This window comes from Hyposmocoma kahamanoa, unplaced genomic scaffold (genome assembly GCF_003589595.1).
Source record: "Hyposmocoma kahamanoa isolate Upper Pololo Valley unplaced genomic scaffold, ASM358959v1 138, whole genome shotgun sequence".
In the NCBI taxonomy this organism is placed as follows: Eukaryota; Metazoa; Arthropoda; class Insecta; order Lepidoptera; family Cosmopterigidae; genus Hyposmocoma; species Hyposmocoma kahamanoa.
The window spans coordinates 1,871,951-1,894,031 of record NW_020653492.1 but is presented as its reverse complement, the minus strand read 5'-3'; the positions used below and the strand labels follow the sequence as shown (position 1 = coordinate 1,894,031).

General features: G+C 36.9%; 1 protein-coding gene across 1 annotated transcript in view; it reads right to left on the bottom strand.

Annotated features, from left to right (window-relative positions):
- LOC113240400 (CUB domain-containing protein 2) overlaps positions 1-22,081 on the bottom strand; it is a 275,798-nt gene extending 253,717 nt beyond the window's left edge. Inside the window, exon 1 of the mRNA XM_026477689.1 lies at positions 21,987-22,081. The gene's annotated coding sequence lies outside the window, so the exon portion shown is untranslated. The remainder of the gene's footprint in view (positions 1-21,986) is intronic.

Sequence of the window (22,081 nt, the reverse complement as noted above, 5' to 3'; positions counted from 1 at the left end):
CGCTAGTAGTTTTAGGATCATTTTCGAACCGAGAATTGCAAATTTTAATTACACATTTCACCGTTTTTGATACTTTTTATAACAATTCAAGATGGTGAGTGATATCACTGTTGGCTGCAGGCAACAGTGCCATGGTTACTGTTTGGAGGCGCAGATTGCGCATCTATTGTTTACAAGTATAATATCATTGGGTAAAAGTATCAAAAATAGACGAGCACTGTTCGCTTCAGCGATAAAGCAGAGAGTGACGACGGAACAAAAACAAAGTGAGAATGACGGGCAACGGAATTAAATAACGATACAAAATTTTAAACAAGTGGCCAGGAACTAGAGAAAAGGTGATAAAAAGACGGAATGACGATGGAAGGAAGTCGCATCGTCACAGGACGAGCAATTAAAGTGCCATTATGACTGAGTCCATACTAAATGCATAGTATAATAAGACATGGCGCTGATGACAGGACATTGCGCTTTTCATGACATTTTCGATGACTTTTTGACAAAGATGTGGCCACAGAAGAAAGAAAATTATGTAGTCTGTGGACGTGGCTGTATCTCGCCGATGTCGCGTTGGATCTCGGTCTTGAGCTCAATAGTTGTTTGTGGTTTATTCACATAGACTTTACATTTCACAAAACCGCAAACAAAGAAATCGCACGGCGTTAAATCGCATGATCTTGGTGGTCAATTGATATCAGAATTTCGTGAAATGATGTGGTCTGGAAATCGTTGTTGTAATAAATCAATTGTTGCATGCGCGGTGTGGCACGTGACACCGTCCTGCTGAAACCACATATCGTCCAGATCGAAAATTTCGCGAAGTTTAAGAGCGTATTCAGCATAACTTTCCCCATTTTTGTAAATGGGGCAAGTTAACGCGTTCTTCTTTTGTGTAATGCTCCATTTTTAGTAATCATAGGTGGCAGCTGTTAAAAACCAGTGTTCTCACTTGCGTGAAAAAATCCACAAAATTTATTATTGAGACATTTTTTGCCATCTCCTGCAAGAAATTCGTCATATCATCGTCGTACATAACCAGATGCACATAATGTGTATCACCTTGAGGTGAAAGCTTGTCTAGCATAGAGATGGCAATACTGGTCCTCGCACCACGCAGGCCGTGACCAATAATATGCATAATTATGTTTTGCGGTAAAGGCAGTACATTTGGAGTTAGTAGCCGATTTTACCAAAGAAGCCTATTTTAAATAGATTTATTAGTCATCGTGGCTATAAGGCGTCTTCTCAGATATATTCAGACAGTGGTAGGTGCATCGAATGTAACCACAAAATTATTTTCAGATAATCAAAATGCAATACAGTAGTGCAGCAGAGCAAGGCATCATATTTCATTTCATCCCTCCATAATGGAGGCGCATTTCGGTGGATAATTGGTGAGCGCAGTAAAATCTATAAAGCATAATTCATGTTGATGCACCACACTGCGTTACTCTCTAGCTAGGCGATAGCTGAAAATCAGTGCGTTGCTTTTGGGCAACACCAACACTGAGCTATGGTCTGTTTGGCTTGCTGCAGCACTGACAATTTGCTTTTAATTAATCAGCAGAATGTTGTTTATTATGTATATTTATTTGATTTCATGCCTTTTTTTATTTTGTATGTTTTATTTTGCGTTTTTTTGTCTTCTTTTTTTCATCAAACAACAAGTAGTTTCATATTATTGTGTGTGCTTGTGGAAAGTCAATAAATGTATTCTATCTATCTATCCTAGGTTTACCTCATCTCACATACGAAGAAATGTAAAGCGTACTAGTTCAGATTCAGGGCATTCTCAGTTGAAGGCCTACGACGCCATTTTCATCAAATCCCTCAAATTTATCAGCCCTCACACCTTTTCACTTCTTAGTTGGACTAACATTGACTTTTTTATTTTTTATGATACCAATTGACCGGACAGACAAGCCTGCCTGTAACAATTGCAGTGCCGCTCAGAAAGTTCCATCGCAAAGGTCAAACGGGCACTGCCACTGCGCCCAAATTCAAATTCCCCATGTGCCTGTAATGTCTACCAAGATTCAAGCCCGTTGAACAACTATGCACTTTTAGAATCGATATTACAAATAATGTAATTCACAGCTACAAACGAGAACCAAATCTTACCTAGACGCAGTGGATAAATAAAGATGCCAGTGGACCGCATTTACATTATAATTCGATAAATGAAGGAAATAAACAGAAATAACAATTAGCAAAGCGTGCTGTGGGTCCGTGTTCGATCTGTTCTCTTTTTATTTTATTTGCCACGGCATGCGCGGTGCGCGGGGCGCGGGGCGCGGGGCGGTGTTGCCATATCTGTGCTAGACAAAGCGATCGTGGGGCGGTACAAAGCTCGTCCTTTTATAAATACTCTAACGAGAATATTATTCAAATTGTAAGGGACGATACAAAAAAAATAATTTCATGTCCAATGTGTTTATAATAATCCGAAAATCTAAGAATGCGACAAAGATAAAACGAACTTGAGAAACAGAAAACAAAGTTTGCCAATTTTTAAAAATCCTATAACGAGGTTCCAATATTTGTGAGTTAGCTAACTTGTTTGTTTGATTCGAGACTAAATCAATTAATTTAATTAACAAACGCTCCGTGTAACTGTTCAGTAAAAGCCTTTTCTCGTGTTCCTGTCATTACTACTACTGCTATTGGTGCTGGTGAAATCACAGGCACGTGAGACCTGTCAAGTAATGTCTCAGGGTGACGGTGCGCAGTGGCAGTTCTCCTCAGATCTTTGCGATTTAAAACTCTAAGTGGCACTGCAACTGTTATGGACAGGCATGTCACTTACCACTTATTCATCCACTCACTTGGTATGACAAAAAATATCTTTCGGATAACAACAATACCAGGCGAGTGGCGTGCCACAAGGCGCATGATTTGTTCCTTCCATCACTTGACATCATAAAAAGTTGTGTGAAGACATTGAAATTGATAAGAAGTTTTTTGTATAAGTCTATTTTCATGCAATATTCTTAGATAGTTGTTTGTTTGGCTGTTTGTTATCTTAATAAATAAATAAATCATAATAACAATATTACAGAAGGACTCTTCAACATATTGCTTCCTAAACATGTAGTTTACAGTCTTTATTAGGACTCGTGCATGCAAAAATGAATATTTCTTTAATAGCACTACGGTCCAACGTTGTTTACCACATGGCCAAGCAGTTTGCAAATAAACAAACAAGTTTGCATACGAATGCAGGCAACGTTGCGACTGCACATTTATTTTGCAGACTTGCTGTAATTTAAACTACAAGGTAGAAGCGAAACAGTAGAACTACATCTTATATTTTACTATGTTTTTGTAAGCGTAGCTACGTAGGTAATTGCTGCTACAATATTCTATTAGTTTTCAGGTTTCGCATCTAAATGGTAAAAAAGGGACCCTTGTGGTGAGTGCAAGAATACAAGATTCATTGAAAAATGTGGTTTACAATGAAGCCGTTAGGAGTATATTATGATTTTTTATTTATTTCTTTTTCAAAAAGTAATTTTTTTTTTACAGAAATCTATCTCCCACCAGTTGGCGTTGGCGAGCACGCTCTTGCACAATTATAGATCTACTTAATGATTAACTAGGTACCTAGCAGTAAGAAGGTATTTCTCGTGTAGGCCAGACTTACTTATTAAAGAAAACAACAATAATAATTACAATAAATGCAAGAAATGCAAGTTCATCCTTACAGCAAACTTTTTTTCCAAATCGGAACTTTTATAATTTGCTTACTAAATTTAGTAGATCGTACATTTCACTAAAACTTATACATTTCTTAATTTACTTTGTTAAATGTAGCATAAATAACATTTAGATGTTTATAGAAAAATTTGGAAGTCAAAAATATAACGTAGGTATGTTAGTTAAATTTTACATTTTATGTTATTAGGTAAAAATATCAATATTGTAATAGCACTAACAAATTATGCAATTTCATTTTTAAAAGTCTACAACTTAATTTTTTTACAGCACCTAGTAATTTTCTAAAGAATTTGGGTGCTAATGCAAATGTCGTTCTACTGTAAAATTCCAAATTAGGGCGTTTCTATTTTATTTCTGGTGTTTCTAGGATTTTTAGTTTCCACTAAATTAAAGTAGCTTAGATTTAGTTTAATAAAAATATAGGCTTCCTAAATATACATCTATGGTAGTGTTATATCATATTAATATCTTTATTTTCTTGAAATAAGGCACGCAACTCTGTCTCTACACACAATCTTTATAACTAATTACACGTTTCTTACCACAGCCTGAGTTCTATTTATTTTCCCAATATTTCGGAACGATTAACACGCTCCATGGTCATCTGTAATTAGTAACAATCATTTAAATCTTAGCTGTATTTCTTAAATATTGTAGTATTGGTTGCGAATCATCTTTATTATGATTAGTATTTACTCCTTACTTATCTCTCCCGTCAAGCCGTAATGTCCAGGCGAAACAACAAGCACATGAACCCTATTAACTTCATGTCACAGGGCAACGGGTGCAGTGGCAATGCCCGTCTGATCTTCGCAATTTAAAGCTCTGAGTGACACTGCAACTGTTATGACTAGGCGAGTGGCGTGCAACAAGGTGCATGACTTGTTACTCCCGTTGACTTGATACCATAAAGAGTTGTGTGAAGACATTCATTTTGACAAGAAGTTTTTTTCTATGGTACATTGTATAAATACGACTGCTATATTTCGTCTTTTCTCAAACACCGCTTGTACTATTGCTCTATGTGCACGGTTTATACCAGAGGTTCCCAAACTTTTTCGTCAGATATACCATGCGCCAATTTTTTCTGTTTTGCGCGGACCCCCTTTCTAATATTATTATATTGATATTGACATAATATTTATTTTTTTACAAATTCATCAACTTCAAATGTGTGTTTGACAGCAGACACAATGCTAGTAAAAAACTTTATGTCAGAAAATAATAATGTGAAGTTTTATACACTTATGTAACTGAATATCTTGTTGTGGATTGTTTATGTAATTTATAAGTAATTTATACGCCTGTTATAAGAAAGTATTATACGTATTATCACAGGACTATATTACTGACATAATAAATACCAATTTTTGTACCATGACTATCATGTCATATAATTCATCAGATTTTATTTTCGCATAAAAATAAAAATATTTTAATACATTGCTCTAAATGGTAAAACATCAGCAAAAGATCCACCACTGCTGTGGTTTGATAAGAACAGTAAGTCGAAATTTTACAAAAAATGAGTTACATATAGATTCGGAGTCAGCGTAATGAGCTCTACTTATATATAATCAAACCCTCGTATGCCTATCTTAACTAGATACTTTCATTTCGACAAGCATAAAGACCCACCAAAATTATTTTCATTAATAACTGCACACGAGAGGCGTTGCTAAGCAACTTACTACGAAATACATAATAAAAAAAAATAAGTTTTGTGAATAATCATGGAACAAAAGTTGTTGTTTATGATGTTAGTAATATAGTCCTCTGACGGTGTTAGTATTTTACAAATAACCCCGTATATTTACATATGTACGAATACTCGTAGGTATAACGTAGATTAGTCACGAAAGCCCACACTTTGGTCTGCCTAAATAGGATCGAGTCTCGTGGACCCCCATTGACGTCTCCTGCACTCCTTATATTGTTTTCGCCGATATGAACCCCTTGCAGGTTGAAATAGACCCTAGGAGTCTTTATATCTAAAACAGTTTGAGATTCACCTGTTTATGCCAACTCGTAGATTGCGGTGCCGCTGACCCGAGACAACTGTAGTTATTTCACTACAATAATTGTAACGTATATTGGTGTTAGTACATGGACATTCTGTAAACAAACAGATGTAAAATCTGTTGCAGTTATATTCTGTTCATAAGTCATAAGTCGTGCGCCTGTTGATAAGCGACACTCTTATAGATGGCAGTTAATGTGCCGCTCAGAGCACTGCCCCTGCACACATCACCCTGAGACATAAGTTAAAAAAACCCATGTGCATGTAATTTCACCGGCACCCTTACCCTTCAAAAACCGGAATGCAGTAATGCACACATTACTACTTGACGGCAGAAATAGATAAGGCGTCAGTATTTCTCAGGTCGAACTCTTTCACTAGAAGCTCTACAGCTACTAAAAAGCATTATTATATTCGTCGGGCAGTTTTCCACACACGGGGGACCCTTATAGCCCCTTATTAATAGACCCTTATTTATTAATGTAATAAGCTGAACATCTTTTAAATCTGTATAAAGCGCAAGTTCGATCGTGTATGGAATACTGCTGCCACCTTTGGGACGGTTCTGCCCATTACCAGTTAGCTGCCTTGGACTCGGTGGAGCGAAAAGCAAAGAGACTTATTAACAACAATTCTCTTGTAGAGTCCAAGCTACAAAATCTCGACCATAGCAGAAAGTAGTCTGCTTGTCGGTTTCCTATCGAATACATTTCGGGGAGTGTGCGCAGGAACTTTTCAATTTAGTACCACCCTCACCGTTCCTCCTTCGGTCGACTAGAAGGTCTGGAGCACTTCATTCTTATGTCGTTGATATTCCACCTATTCGCACTAAGCGCTTTGCTTCCTTCTGATGCGTACGGCAAAGGAATGAAATGCTCTACCGGCAACTGTATTTTCCGAAAAGTACAATTTGGGGCTATTCAAGGCTAGAGTTAATAGGCATTTTTTAGGCAAACGCGTCCCATCGTCGGTCACGTCGTCGCTTAACATCAGGTGAGACTGTGACCAAGCGTGTGTCTATTATATATATTAAAAAAAAGCTTTGCGCATAAGGGTTAATTGATTGAAGTTTTACTTATGCATTACTTCATGCAACTATTCCAATTCCTACAAGTAGCTCAAGAATTGTTTCACAGCTTGAGAAAGGTATTCCGAACTGCCAAGTATGTACGCTCATCAGTTTGCCGCACTCCTACACTACTACATATCAATAGTTTTCTAGAATATAGCCTATCTCAAAACCACCTAATTGATCTCGAAGATGGTTAGGACAAAACTGGCCCGTAAAACTGACGAATCGTATACACAATGTTGTCACGCGATTAGTTTAAACAATAAAAATTGCCACCGAAATTAGTAGTAGTAGAACTCGTTGTTGAAGAGTTCGTCCAGGAAGGTAGTCACCTTGTAGCGTGTAGCTTACCATCAGGTGCGCGACTTGTTCGTCCCGTCACTTGATATTAAAAAAAAAAATTTCGGTGGCAACTTTTATTATTGTAGTATTCGAGTATATTATGGTGAAACATTAAATAATATTTCAGGATACCACACTGGAATATTAAATAACACTTCATGATAATATTCCAGAATATTTAAATAATAAAAATTACCACCGAAATTTTGTAGAGAAAACTAATCTGAAAATTACCTATTTAAATAACTCGAGGCAGAAATTACGTTTTTAATACCAAATTTAAATTATTGTACCCTTACTGGAATAATAAAGCCACATGACATACGGCAAAAGTGTTTTTGTTACACGAAAGTTACACAAATAATACGAACTACATGAAACAAGATGTTATTAAGACAATAATGGTAATTTCAAATGTAAAGCATGTGAGTAACGAGCAGTCACGTTTCTTCTCAAAGATACCGAAAAATAAATAAAATTATGAATCTAACATAAATAAATCGTTACATAATAAGATCCAAAGGCATTATTGGCAGACACGAACGTATTTTTCCATTTAGTCTATCCTCTATCCCGTAATCCCTGAAGAGTTGATCCTTCGGGTGAACGCTAGCGCGCGCGCCGCCCGCTATTACGGGTGCATCGTGGGTGTTAGGACATCTATAAGATTACAGACTGAGTTCACCAGCCTTTCACGTGATTCGTATAATGTTTAGATATCGCTATTTTTCAAGAATAGTGGCTCATATGAAAATAGTTCATTTTTTACTTATTGTACAACTATATTGTTAGCTTAGCGAATACATTCAAATAAAACGATAGGTTCGTAGACGTATGGTAGACGTACTAAAAGTATATTTCCGAAAAACCCCTTTCCCCGTTCTCTCTCTCATTAATCTCACAAACTTTTAGCATACTATATTCACAAGGAGCAACAACTCGCACCCACTAACCTAATCTAATTTGTCCTTCCTCTTTCTTTTTTTTTAATCCCACCAATACCATTTAGTGTTGTCATTTTATTATTTAATCGATTACACTCAAGTCAAATAGGTAACTTAATTTATTTAAATGTGATAGTTATTGCAAGCAAAAAGCATTTTAAAGCGAATAATTGACTAATATAGCTTTCGTTAACAATATTCAAAATGTATTAAAATGTGTTGTAAATCAGATACTGAGCATTCCATTGGTTAAATATTCTGGAATGAAGTGTTATTAAATATGCGAGTGTAGTATCCTGAAATATTAATTAAATTAATATTTAACGATAATACACTCGAATACTTAAATAATAAAAATTGCCAACGAAATTAGGTAGAGAAAACCAACCCGAAATTTATCCAAATACAAATATGTACTTTCAAAACGCCGTGGTAGCCTAATGGTTTGACCTACCGCCTCTCGAGCAGAGGCCATGGGTTCGAATCCGGACTGTGCGAGTCAAAGTTTTTCGGAATTTATGTGCGAAATTTAATTTGAATTTATTTATTTACACGTACGTATGAACCGCGACGTCTGACGCAACGTGGGTATCCGGTAGCCGTCCTCGGAAACGCCAGAACCTTCGGCCAAAAGTCCCCCTTCATGCAGGTCGACAGGTGTTGAGTTGATACTCTTACCTTGTTTGTTGTTGGGTCTAAAACCCTCGCTTGGGAGAAGTCCCGTGCCCAACAGTAGGACGCACAAATGGGTTAATCATGATGATGACTTTCAATCGATATTGCCATCTGAATGTTACACGTGCGTGAAAATTTATCTTTAACAGATATGAAAAATAATCCTCAACTGTGAATGGTTGTTGAAAATTCAATAAATACGTATCCCTTTGCCCTTTTAACCCCAGCCTTATAAAACAAACTGTTTATATTCGAAACGGGGTTGTTTTCGATTAAAATCGCTGGTGGAAATTTCGCAAACCCAATGAGATTAAAATTACACGTCTGCTAGCAAAGTGAACGATAAACACTGAGCCATACATCATCCCTTGTCGAGATTTTTTATTATTTAATATAAATGCAAATACCGCTTATATTTGTTTAATGGGTTATTTTACAAGGACTTATCTGGAACAAAACTCAAATTTTTTCACCTCTCTAGCTCGGAAAGGCTTTCATTCTCATTAGAAATCTGCGCGCAAAAGCGTGTTTTGCACGCTTGCGTGAAAAAGGTTTGTGAAATTCGAACTTGACCATGGACTGTGGTGCACCTAATTTTTTATTTCGATGAATAGAAATGTGTCATTATCTACGTTCAACTACACGATTTGTCGTTACTTATTTATGTAATATAAATCCGTTGGTATGTTTTTTTAATTGATAATGTTAACTAATTGTGTTTATTAAATTATTTTAATTCGTCGAAGAACTAAATTATTTCAATAATCACTTAACCACACAAAATAAAAGTACAGGCAAGAATAAAAATTTTATGACGTGTAAATTCAAAACGCATATGAAGATAAACTTTTTCTTATAATTAAAAAAACTGATGTTTTATAAACCAACTGTTTTTCTTACATCTCCCATTTCCCTGGCTATAATGAGGTGAAAAGTTGTGTGTTTCGCTCGGTAGCAAAGTTGTTCTAAGTCTCGCGCCTTGAAACCCTCGCTACACGCAGGAATCTATTATTGAATTTGCAATTTTGGCCTCTTTCGCTTGCTTAGGTTTCAATACAAGCACTCGCGCCAAACAAGTTTGCAGCCTTGCGCAAGAAATAACTATTTTATGAGACCAAGTGACTGAACGAACAAGTCGTGCGCTTGGTGTTAAACGAAACGCCTGTCCATAACATTTGCAGTGCCACTCTAATCTTTGAATTGCAAAGATTCGAGGGATAGTGTGCCTGTCACCCGGAGACATAAGTTGAGAAGTCCCATGTACCTGTAATTTCACCAGCACCCTTAACCACAGAACAATAATTACAGTAGATTTTTTTTTATTGTGGCTCGGCAAAATGACTGCATCGCGCCTGATGGAAAGTGCGAATACAGTCCAGAGATGAGAGTAACGGATGGAAAACATAAATATCTTCACTCCGTCACTATCATTTTGCCGGTCTGGCCAAATGCTTCTTCACACTACGTTTGAAGGACCCGATGTTATAGAGGAGGAGAGGGAAGGGAATACATACGCCGGGAATTGGTTCCACAATTTGATGGTTCGGCATAAAAACGAATTACCAAACTTTTTAGCGCGGGACGGTATTGAACTGACCGTCCAACTGTGGCAACGCAGTCCGGCACGGGTGGTCCGCTGATAGAAAGGAGAGGAAGGGATAAGGTTGAATAACTCTTCAGAGCACTCACCGTGGTACAGGCGATAGAATACGCTAAGAGACGCTATATCTCTGCGAAGCTGTAACGACTCCGCATGCTCAGTTACATGAGGATCGTTGACAACACGGAAGGCGTAGCGCTGCAGTCCATCTAGGGCATCGAGCAAGTACTTGGCAGAGCCGTCCCAAAGGTGCGAACAGTACTCCATGCTGCTTCGGACCTGAGCTTTATACAATAGGTATCGCAGCTCTGGAGTAAAAAATCGGTGCACCTTGTTCAGGATGCCAAGCTTGCGCGACGCGGCACAGATGACGTTCTCGATATACTCTTTGTTGCTCATGTCCTTCCGGATGCTCATCCCCAGTAGGCTGAGCTTGTCCTGCAGCGTCAGCATTGTACCCTGAAGATAGGGAAGTGGAAGGAATGGCGATTTTTTGGAGCTGAACGCGCACACCTGGGTTTTCTTGGCGTTGAACTCAACCAAGTTTCGGGAGCCCCACGACGATATATGTTCCAAAACATGGTTGAGCTCAGCGACAAGTTTTTCCCGGTTTGTCTCATGGTTCTCCTGGCTGCTTGACGATTGCTTATAATAGCAACCGTGCACTGTGCTATCATTTTTATTTATTTTATTTATTTATTTAAACTTTATTGCATACAAAAAAGTACAAATGGCGAACTTAATGCCATTAGGCATTCTCTACCAGTTAACCAGAGAGCTGAGTACAGAACAATTAACAGGCGTTGCAAAACTTGACAACAAACAAACAAAAACGAAAGAGAAAAAAAAAAAGAAAGGAAAAAAAAAAAAAAAGAGGAATAAAGTTAATAAACAAACAATTTGGTTAATGTATATATTATGTACATAAATATGATCATACATAAACAATAAAAATTAATTTTATACATACATAATAATAAATATATATACATAACAATAAATTATATTATAATAATATATATAATAAACATATATCCAAATGAGACTATTGTGATGCAGGTGGAGAATCTAGCATTAGATTGCGGACTAACTGCTTAAATGCGAGTTTATTTGGCGCACTTTGAATATGGGGTGGGAGAGCGTTCCAGAGTCGTATTGCCTGAAGAGTAAACGAGTTAGAGACAAAACCAGTACGGTGAGGAGGAACAGATAAATTAAATTTATTATGTGAACGCTGATCACGGGCATTGTGCACACCAAAGTATTGAAACTTACATTTCAAATACTCTGGTGAACATGGGTCTTTGAGTACGGAATAAAGCGTGGAGAGGATTCTCAGATTCCGGCGCTGACGAATCGTGAGCCATTTCAACTTGTCACGATATGCGGACACATGATCATACTTGCGAAGACAGTAAATGAACCGGATACAACTATTGAGCAACCGCTCCAATTTGTTGAGAAGTTCTTGAGTGATATCAGCATAACACACATCAGCATAATCGAAGATAGGGAAAATGGTTGCCTGAATTAGCAGAATCTTTGTTGTGATGGGAAGAAAGTGTTTGAACTGATAGAATGACCTCAAAATACCAATAATCTTCTGACTAATGCAGTCAATCTGAGGTCGCCAGCTAAAAGTAGAATCAATGTGTAGTCCCAGATTCACTACATGAGGCACGAAAACAATGGATGTGCCATCACAAGAAAGAAGCGCAACGGAGCTTATGTCCAACCTAGACAAAGCATAGGGACTACCCACGATCATGCCTTGACACTTGCTTGGATTGACACTGATGCCAAACTTACTCGACCAGTCAGCAATACGTCGCAAATCATCATTGAGGTTACATATCGCATCATCCAAGGAGTCAAATTTTGCTTGCGCATAAATCTGTAGATCGTCAGCATACAAATGATGAGAGCTGCGGAGAATAGGAGAGATTAAATTTATAAAAACTGAAAATAATAGGGGAGAAAGAATTCCGCCTTGGGGCACGTCTGCCTCTAGATCGCACCAATTAGACAAGACGTCTTTGGCACGAACAGCTTGCTTGCGCCCCTTAAGGTATGAAGAGAACCATTCCAGTTCCAGGGCAGAGACTCGCAAAAAAGCTAGGATGGCTAGGAGTATATCATGGTCAACAGCATTAAAGGCGTTAGAGAAGTCAATGAGAACTAATGCTGTCAACCGCGAAGCCTCCATGCCCTCACGAATGTCTTCCGTAACTTTCAATAATGCCGTTGTGGTACTGTGGCCCGGCCGGAAACCTGATTGGTACTGGCCAAGGACATTGTGTCTAAAAAGGAAGGATGATAATTGGCGATGAACAACTGCTTCTAGAATTTTAGAAAGGAAAGGTAGTATTGAGATTGGCCTAAAGTGTTTAAGAACAGACGGATTATTTATTTTAGGAAGAGGCAGCACATACGCCCTGCGCCAGCTGCTAGGGAAAGTACCAGAGGAAAGGGAACAATTAATAATATGTGTGATAATCGGCAGTACACTGTCTAAACAGCAGACTATCATTTGACGACTAATGTCATCACAACCAACGGCATTTGATTTTAAAGACATTATTATTTTGCGAATCTCTGACTCTGAAACCGAAGAAAAAGAGAAAGCTTGAGAAGGTTGACTACACAAGAGAGGAATGTCATTGAGAGCATTGACCTTGCCAATACACTGAGTGCTGGCGGCCGCTGAGAAGTGATGATTGATGTCATCGAGAGTGAAAGAATGAGGAATAGCGTCATTCTGAGGCTTAAGCAGACCCACAGACTTCAAAAATTTCCAAGTTGCAGCAGGAGAAGACTGTACAAGATTGTCATGAAAGTTGCGGCGTTTTGCGGCTCTCACCATCTGATTACAGCGATTCCTACATAATTTGAAGGCAGTCCAATTTTCCTCCGACCTACACCGTTTAAACTTACGAAAAGCTCCGTCACGCCTCCTCATTGCAATACGCACTAGAGGAGTGATCCAGGGTGCAGGGGGTCTTTTCAATTTCACTAACCGTATTGGTGCGTGCTTGTCATATCATCTGCATAGCAATGAATGTTGCCTAAAGAAGTGGTTAGTTAGCGTCAGACGCATGCCAACTATAATTTTCGAAAGACCTACTTGAGCTGAGTTAGCAATTTTCGCTTTGTGTGGTATGGTTGTGGCATTCTTTTGCGCAAATTCTCTAAAATCGTTGAAAAATACTTTTTTTCTTATTATTTTTTTCTTGTTTTGAGTGCAAAAATGATAGCTGCACCAAAAATTTTACCCAGTATTTAAAATCGGTAGGTCTTAATTTAATAAATTTTCAATTTTCTGATTATCTATTCGTTCAGATGTTAATCGTTAGTCGTAGTCCAGTTACTGGCCACAAAATGGCAGCATATTGAATAAAATTTCAATATCAAATAAAAAAGGTCGTAACTTGCAATAAAGGTATTGAACTTCCAGCGACGTAGCGACTGGATAATGTTTCGATTACCTAACAATTCAGAACATGTTACATCTTTTTAAATTAGAAATTATAACCAATCATTATCAAGATTTCATAATGCTTGTCATTTTGTTTGCGTGCGTTTTGGCGACATCGGTTTCACAAGAAGTTCTACTGCTACTAAATTCTACATTACTGCTACTAAATTCTACATAACGGAGGCTTTTAAAATAAAGTCCTCTTATATTATTTAACATCGTTGTTATGTTTGCAAAGACTCGTCATTACTGTACCTTATTTACTAACAGATCTTTTCTTGAATTCTAATTTCGATTATGAACTTGTATTCGTTTTTAATCGACTACAAAATAGGAGGAGGTTTTTCAATTCGACTGTTTTTTTTGTATGTCAACAATTCATTGAACTATGTCATGATAACTTCGATAATAGGTAATTTTTTAGTTAATATACCTATATTATCGCATACTTATCTCGTAAATTGTTTTTTCAAACGAACCAACGTTTCGAGCCCTTTACATGTCCCATTTTCTTAGTGTTCGACTTTGTATTCATATTACAAACTAGTGGAGTAATTTCCCTAAAATTATTTTTTATAAAAGCTTCGCACTAGACAAACCCTGCATCGCGCGTCAAAGTCAAAATTAAATAATCATGTATTCTATAGGTAAAATTTTTACACTTGAAAACGTCATTTTTAATCTACTTTTTTTTTCTTTTTTTTTCTTTTTTTTATTTATTCAATTTCAAAAACATTAACTATTTTATTACATTAACGCTAGGTAAAAACTAAAGATTTAACCACCTAGCGATGAGCTAACAAGCTCGGTACTTTTTAGGCTACTGCTCGTTCACTACACTGACCTTCATGAGAAGAACGAGCAAGAAACTCTAGGGATTGCTCTTTTCAAATAAACTTAAATGCTATGGAATACACTTTGAATCATAATTGTGTGGAATTCAGACTCTTGTTGTCTTTCCAAACTTCTTTATCTAAAACATACACTTCAATTTCGTAATATGACTTTTTAATTAACATACTTTTAATGTAAGTTTTAAACTTAGGAAATGATAATGTTAATATATTCTCCGGAATCTTAATGTAAAAACGTAAACAGCTCCCCATAAAACAATCGTTTACCTTAGTTAAACGAAATCGTGGTACAAAATATTTGAGTAAATGTACTGCGATGCCATAGTCATGATACCAGTCTCCTTAAACTTTTCTGAGAGAAACCCGAGAACCTAAACGATATACAGAACGAATCGCTCGTTTTTGCAACACAAATACGGTTTGTATATCTACCGCTTTACCCCACAAGAGAATCCCGTAGAACATTATATTATGGAAGTAACTAAAGTAAACTAGTCTAGCAGTAGCAACATCGATAAGCTCACGTATTCTACGGACTGCATATGCAGCAGCATATGCTGGCTAAGGAAGATATATGTGGAAACCATTGAAGTTTACTGTCTAAGGTCACTCACAAAAAGACAGCTTTATTAACAAAGTCTAACTTTTCTCCATTTGTAACTCTGATTGGACTAATCGATTTTACATTAGGTAATTCAAATTTAACACACTTTGTCTTCTTGGCATTGAGCAATAAATTGTTAACATTAAACCAATAAACTACCTTTGAAAGGGTATCGTTAATATTATCATAGTTAATGTGTACCATGGACACAGGCATAGACAACCACAAATTACACCCAAATTCGCGAGAAAAATAAAAAGAAAGAAATGTACGCCAAACAAATATTTCCCCCGGGTCTGGGAATCGAACCCGGAACCTTTGCGTGGGAACCCAGCATGATAATCGTTCGGCCCAGAGGCAGTTCACGAGAAACGAGAGAGAAAGCAAGCAGTGAAAAATTGAATATGGTAGTAAAACATCCTGTTATTGAATAAACTTAGTAATATGAAAATCAAGTTAGTTTTAAGTTTAAGTTTTAAGTACAAGGTTTTTATCAAGTATACAGAAATAAAATGTAGATCACCCTAGTACACGATCATTAGCAAGACTAGATTGACATAATATACTCGCAAAGTTTGTTAAAGAAGTTGCACAATGCTTTCTAATTAGTGACACAATGCACAAAAGAATGAACAACCGCAAAGAATTTTTTTTTATTTAAAGGGAAAACCCTTTGCGTCCCAAAGGAGAATACCGATACAGCTAAGTCTGTTGTGTGTTTTCTGAGAAAAAAGCCAAGTCTTCTTTTGTAATAAAACTCTTTACTGAGAATAATTGTTGTGAGGGTCGAAGTCAAACAGTAAATTAATGACAGAACAACATTCTTTTTGTACCTTAAAGGATGGAAAAAAATAAAGGTTTTGTACTGATTTTTCCATTCTTAAACTGGAAAAGGCAAAAGCACTTGTGCGCCATACAGCCTACAGTCTAGCCCGTCACGTCGTAAGGTTGATGTATAAAAAAGGGATAATATTATTTGATCCTCAAAGAAATAAATAATCTATTGCAAATCTGCACTCTTTTAAATAAACAATATTTTTTATGCTTCATATTATATTAATTGCTCGGTCTATATTATTTATAAATTAACTCCATTCAAGGTAACACTATTATCATGTTTAAGCATAGTAAATTAATACTTGGTATTCAAAAAACTTAATATTTGATCCTCTTTATTTATTATTGATCTTTACTTTTAACGATTGATGACTTTTATAACCAGTATATCTTTTGATATTAATCTCCTAATACATCTTGGTTGCTTGGTTGCGCCCTCCATTCAGTAGGTTAGGTTAGGTTAGTATATGAAACAGCAGCACGAGCCGAGCATGCATGACACGGCAGCGGCCGGCGAGTGCCAGAAGCCAATTTGTTTGCGATTCCGAACATGTTTTTAGATCAAATTATACTATAATTAGTATAATGTTACTATACAAATATAATCAACAATTACTTAGCTTTAAAAATAAGTCTACATTTTATTTTAATGCTCATTTGTCTTAGTTTTAAGGCATAACATAAAACTATCAAATCCAGGGATATTTGTGGTTGGTATAAACAGAACACTCACTTCATTATAATATTTATTATAAAAACTACATGCTACAAGAGTATACAACAGTGCGTCATCAATCGATGAGCGACCGCATGTATATCTAAGTATGAAATGCTTACGCTAACTTATTATTTATATTACACACTACAAATTTGTACCATTTATAAATATCAAACATTTATTGCGTAGCTCTGAAGTAATCAAAATATCGATCGATTTAATTTATTTTATGTCTCGAAGAAAGAGGCGCAATCATTAAAAAAGGTGACCATTTAGATTTTTTGCCTGCTGCTTTTACTAATTTAAAAAGGTCATTTAAATACATGCCTTACATAAACCGTAATCTAAAATACTGGGGCCGTATAGCGACATCAAATTCCTAAAGTTAAGATTAATGTAATTTAATCCCTTTATGTTATGAGTTACATTTTACAATAGCTTTATAAAGGCTCTATCTGAAACATGGCGAGAATAAACGTTAAGCAAGGGTGATATATCAAAGGAAAGATCACCGGCCAGCGTGGCGTACCACTCGGCGATTTGTGCCCCATCTAAATGCTAATGTCACTTTCTGGTCACTGTTCCGCTCGTTGCAGGGCTTATAGGATCACATGAACAAATCTGATGAAGACCAAGATGTTACGCGATTTGTAATATTTACGATTTTGTAATTGTATTTCAGACTGTCAATAATATATTCATTTGAAATAAGGATCTGCTTTTGCTGCGACGAAAATTTCTTAATAACATGTACAAATCGTGTAACTTACAATACCAATAAGATTTTTTATTGATACACATGAAGTGACGTGCAATAATTTGTATACAAAATTCAAATTGGATGTTATTATAAAGTACCTTTTGACCTGTAAAAATATTTGGCAACAGTTTCCACCCTAGGCGTTATTACAGACATAGGCCTTATTAGGCCATATCTGCAAAATGACAACTTTTCACAAGAGAGGTTTAAAGACTTCGAACGAAATTAGTCGATAACTTTTTATGCTCAAATAAGAGATAATTTCTATTTATCACAGTATTTCCAAAGTAGTCGGGAGGTTTCCTTCTCAACTCCCATACCATCTCAGCCTTACGCTTAAATAGGAGAGCTATAAAATTTCGTATAATGCATAATGTTTCATGTAGTGCGTATTATATTTATGAATAAAAGCACTTTTAACGTATGATTATGTCTTTATTATACTTCTTGTTTTACCTTTATTCTACATAATTACTTACGCTGAACATTTATAGAAGATTTTACATAGGACATACAACAATCACGTGTTTCTTGCTCGTTATTCTCAGGGAGGTCAGCGTAGTGAACGAGGAGTAGCTCAAAAAATTGCTTTTTCAAGTGTAAAAAATTTACCTATGGAATAAATTATTATTTGACCTTGACTTTGACCTTGACTTTGACTTTGACTTTGACTTTGACTATGTATTAACATGTAGCGAAGTATTCCAGCATAAAAAGCTAATGACTAATTTCATTCGTAGAATCTTTAAACCTCTGTACTGAAAGTTGTCATTTTGCAGATGAAGCCTTATTACACAATAGTGTTACTTGAAGAATGTAGCAATATCATGAAAAAATAGCTTCCTACACAAACGCGAGGTTCGTGTAAAATCATATCATCATAGACAGCAAATATCAATCGTTTTCAGAAGAAAGTAACCGTAATTTGACAAAACAAATTCAGTCAAAAAATGGCTGAGTGAAGGTTGGAGCGAAGAAATCATCGACGATACGATGTTGTCGATGGAAGAAATAGTTTTGTCATAGATGGCGCTACGGCAAAAAAGTCGCTAAACGACCAAAACCAAAGATCTGCTACAATCACATAGAAAAATTATGAAAGTCCGTTGGTTCGTTCCGTGGTTTAGTTGGCATAGCGTCTACTAACCGTGGGGTTTGCAGGAAGACGCTGGTTCGACGCCGGATCGTAGGATTTTTCTTAGTGTTCTGTCTTTATATTCATAATTATAACAAACCAGTGGAGTAATTTCACAAAACAATAATAATATCAGTTCAATACAAATTTAATTACAGTTAATAGCGACATCTCTAGCCAGGGCTGGTAGCTGTAAAATAACCTAGCTGAGTGACGCAATACTTTCATAGATTTCTCGTAGATGGCGACACGGCTAAAAAGTCGTTGAAAACCAAATAGAAAAGATCCGACAACAAGCATATAGAAAAATTCGTTAGGTCCGCAGGTTCATTCCGTGGCTTAGTTGGCATAGCGTCTGGGCACGGTTTGCTATAAGACGTCGGTTCTATATATATAAATATATAAAATATAAAATATAATAAAATGTAGTGGAGTAATTTCACAAAAATAATGGAATATTACGGTAATCAATCGTGACGTTCAATAAGAACTTTAAAAAAACAAATTCAGGTTTCTTTTAATTTGTGTCATTTGTTTGCTTTTGCTGTGATTTTGTTGTATATTTAATTTTTAATTTCTTTTTTTGCTCAGGTGTATGTGCTTGTTAGTTTTTAGATAGCAGAATATCAGCGAGGACTATGTACTATAGCAGAGTCATTGACCCATTTGACATTTTTTTTATTATTGCCACATGCCATATCAAATAATTTTGGTTTTGAGTTCAGTTTATTTCTGTATGTTGTAATGAAATTTAAATTCATCGTTAATACTGTAGAAAAAAAAAATTAATATAGTCCAGCGAGATTGTTAGCATTTTACAAATAAACCTGTATCCCCAATTAAAAAAAATCGAATTTTCTTTTTCCGATGTCTTCACATATGCCACAGGATACAGACATAGGTTACATTTACCTGTCAGATCAGCCATGACACGAAACCCGAAATTAAGTGTCCCCCAACCCTAATATATTGGCCGGATATCTCATACCGCGTGACAGTGTGAATAAATGCTGACTTAGACGAGGGTGTAATGAAAATTTTAACTGGTGAATTGAACCTACAAAAGTCGTGGTCCATGAATTCTATTGGGTAAGAAGACTAGAGAATAATTCCACAAAACAGACAGCAATATAGCCTCTCATTTTTCCGAGCAGCACTGGAACTGTAGCAGTAGTAGTAGGTAGTGTTGTAAAAAAACTGGAGTCAATGGACTCGACTCATAACGACTCGCTGCTCGATGTATTACGAACCTATCGAGTTTCCGAATAGACTCGACATTAGTGTCGCGCTAGACTTCGAATCTGTTTATGTAACGAGTTGAAATAATTATGAGTGGAGGTTTCTTACAAAGGCATGACTTCTTTCGATTTTGTCGATATAAATAGATAACGCGCTCATGGCACCACACTAGGGAAACCCTGTATCACGGATGCCATGGACACACACGAGAGACATAAATGGAGGCATTACAAATATTTGTCTCGGTCCAGGAATCGAACCCGGGAGCTCTGCATGGCAGAGCAGCATGGTAACCGTTCGGCCACGGAGACAATTAGGAGATAGATATTTCGGAAAGGTTACACACTCTATAGTGATAATCATATTCCCAACAAACTGCCTTGGTGGCCGAACAGTTGCCATGCCGCACTGCCACGCAGAGGTCCCGGGTTCGATTCCCGGGCCGGGTGAAATATTTGTATGGCCTACATTTATTTATCTCATGAGTTTGGGTGTAATTTGTGGTTGTCTATGTGTGTGTCCATGGCACTCGCAACACAGGGTTTCCCTAGTGCGGGGCTATGTTGAGTGTGTGCGTTACTTATTTAAAATTACTGAAATTATTTTACGGGTATTTATCCAGTACATGAACCCAAGCAATATTTAATTTACCATGGGGATCCGCCCTTACATCGCGAAATTAAATCAGCTGTTTCATACATTTTCACGTAGCACTTAGGGTTAAACAATGTTAAACAAAGCGGTAAATGAAATTACACTTCCCTGAGAAGAATGAGCAAGAAACTCTAGGGGTTGCTCTTTTCAAATAAGCTTAAATGCTATGGAATACACTTTGAATCAAAGTGTGGAATCTAGAGCCATGTCCTCTTCCCATACGTCTTTATCTAGTCTTCAATTTTGTAATGTGGATTTTCAATTAAAATTCTTTTGATGTAAGTATTAATGCTCCGGAATCTTATTGTGTAACTTATTATTATCCACATTCTCAAATTTTGCTGTAGTTTGGTTTAATGTACCCACTAAACGTGCGCTTAAAATTGTTTCAGTTAATTTTATCAGACCCTGTAATGGAGTAAAATACCAATTTTACTCATCTTTTGGATCAACTGAACCTAACAGTGTTTAATTCGCGAAGTTTAAAATACATCACAAATCTTCTTAAGTTACATTATAATCAGCTGAACGATTACAACTTTTGCATCTGACTTGATAATAGGTGATTAACGTAAAACAAAGAGATAAAGTTTAAAATCTAATTCATAAAACTTTACGATGTTTAGGTAAAACATAAATGATATGCTAGATTTCATAATAAAGGTCCAATTTCAACTTGCGTGAACGTGTGCTCCGTGAGAAAAGATTATAAATACTTATACGTCCAGCCAGATTTCACTTAAAACGATTCCATTATATTCATTAATCATGACATAAATATTTAATTCAAAATATATTACAGAATCTCCTCGGATCTCCGAGATAATATCCAATTAGGATGCCGAACCAGCCAGCCTAATAAACTTTGCGGGGAAGACGAAAAGTAGGCGACAGTGATGAGATACAATCAACAACAAGAGTAATTTGAGAATGGGCCCCTATCTCCGAGCGGAGTTCCACAGCTGAATGCTAAAAAGGCTGCGACAATATATCTAATTGTCCCTAAGGCGCAAAACGATCGCGGCACAATCTCAGCATCGCGCCACGAAAATCAATAGGCACGTCTTCGAGATGACACTTCACTCGTTCCCCACTGAACAGCCGTTTATCTATACAGTGTCCATCTTTGATATATATAATATAGTTTGTTGACAGTGGGTGGGCTGCATCCTTATCAGGCGGTACCGCCAGAACGCCGACTCCGCGCCCCCCTTCCAGTCGATGTCCTACCACGCCCTCGAACTCCTCGCGGATGCTGCGTGGATGGACCACTGATCGTCAGCAAATTCGTCAGTGGGATCTGATACGACACGTGTGTGTAAGGTTATGTAATGACTTACCCGCGAGAGCGAGGTCCCAGTTTGGGCGCCATTTAGCGCGTGGTGGGAGCGTGAAGAAGAAAGATCGCGCGGAGGAGCGAACGCGGCGAAGGGCA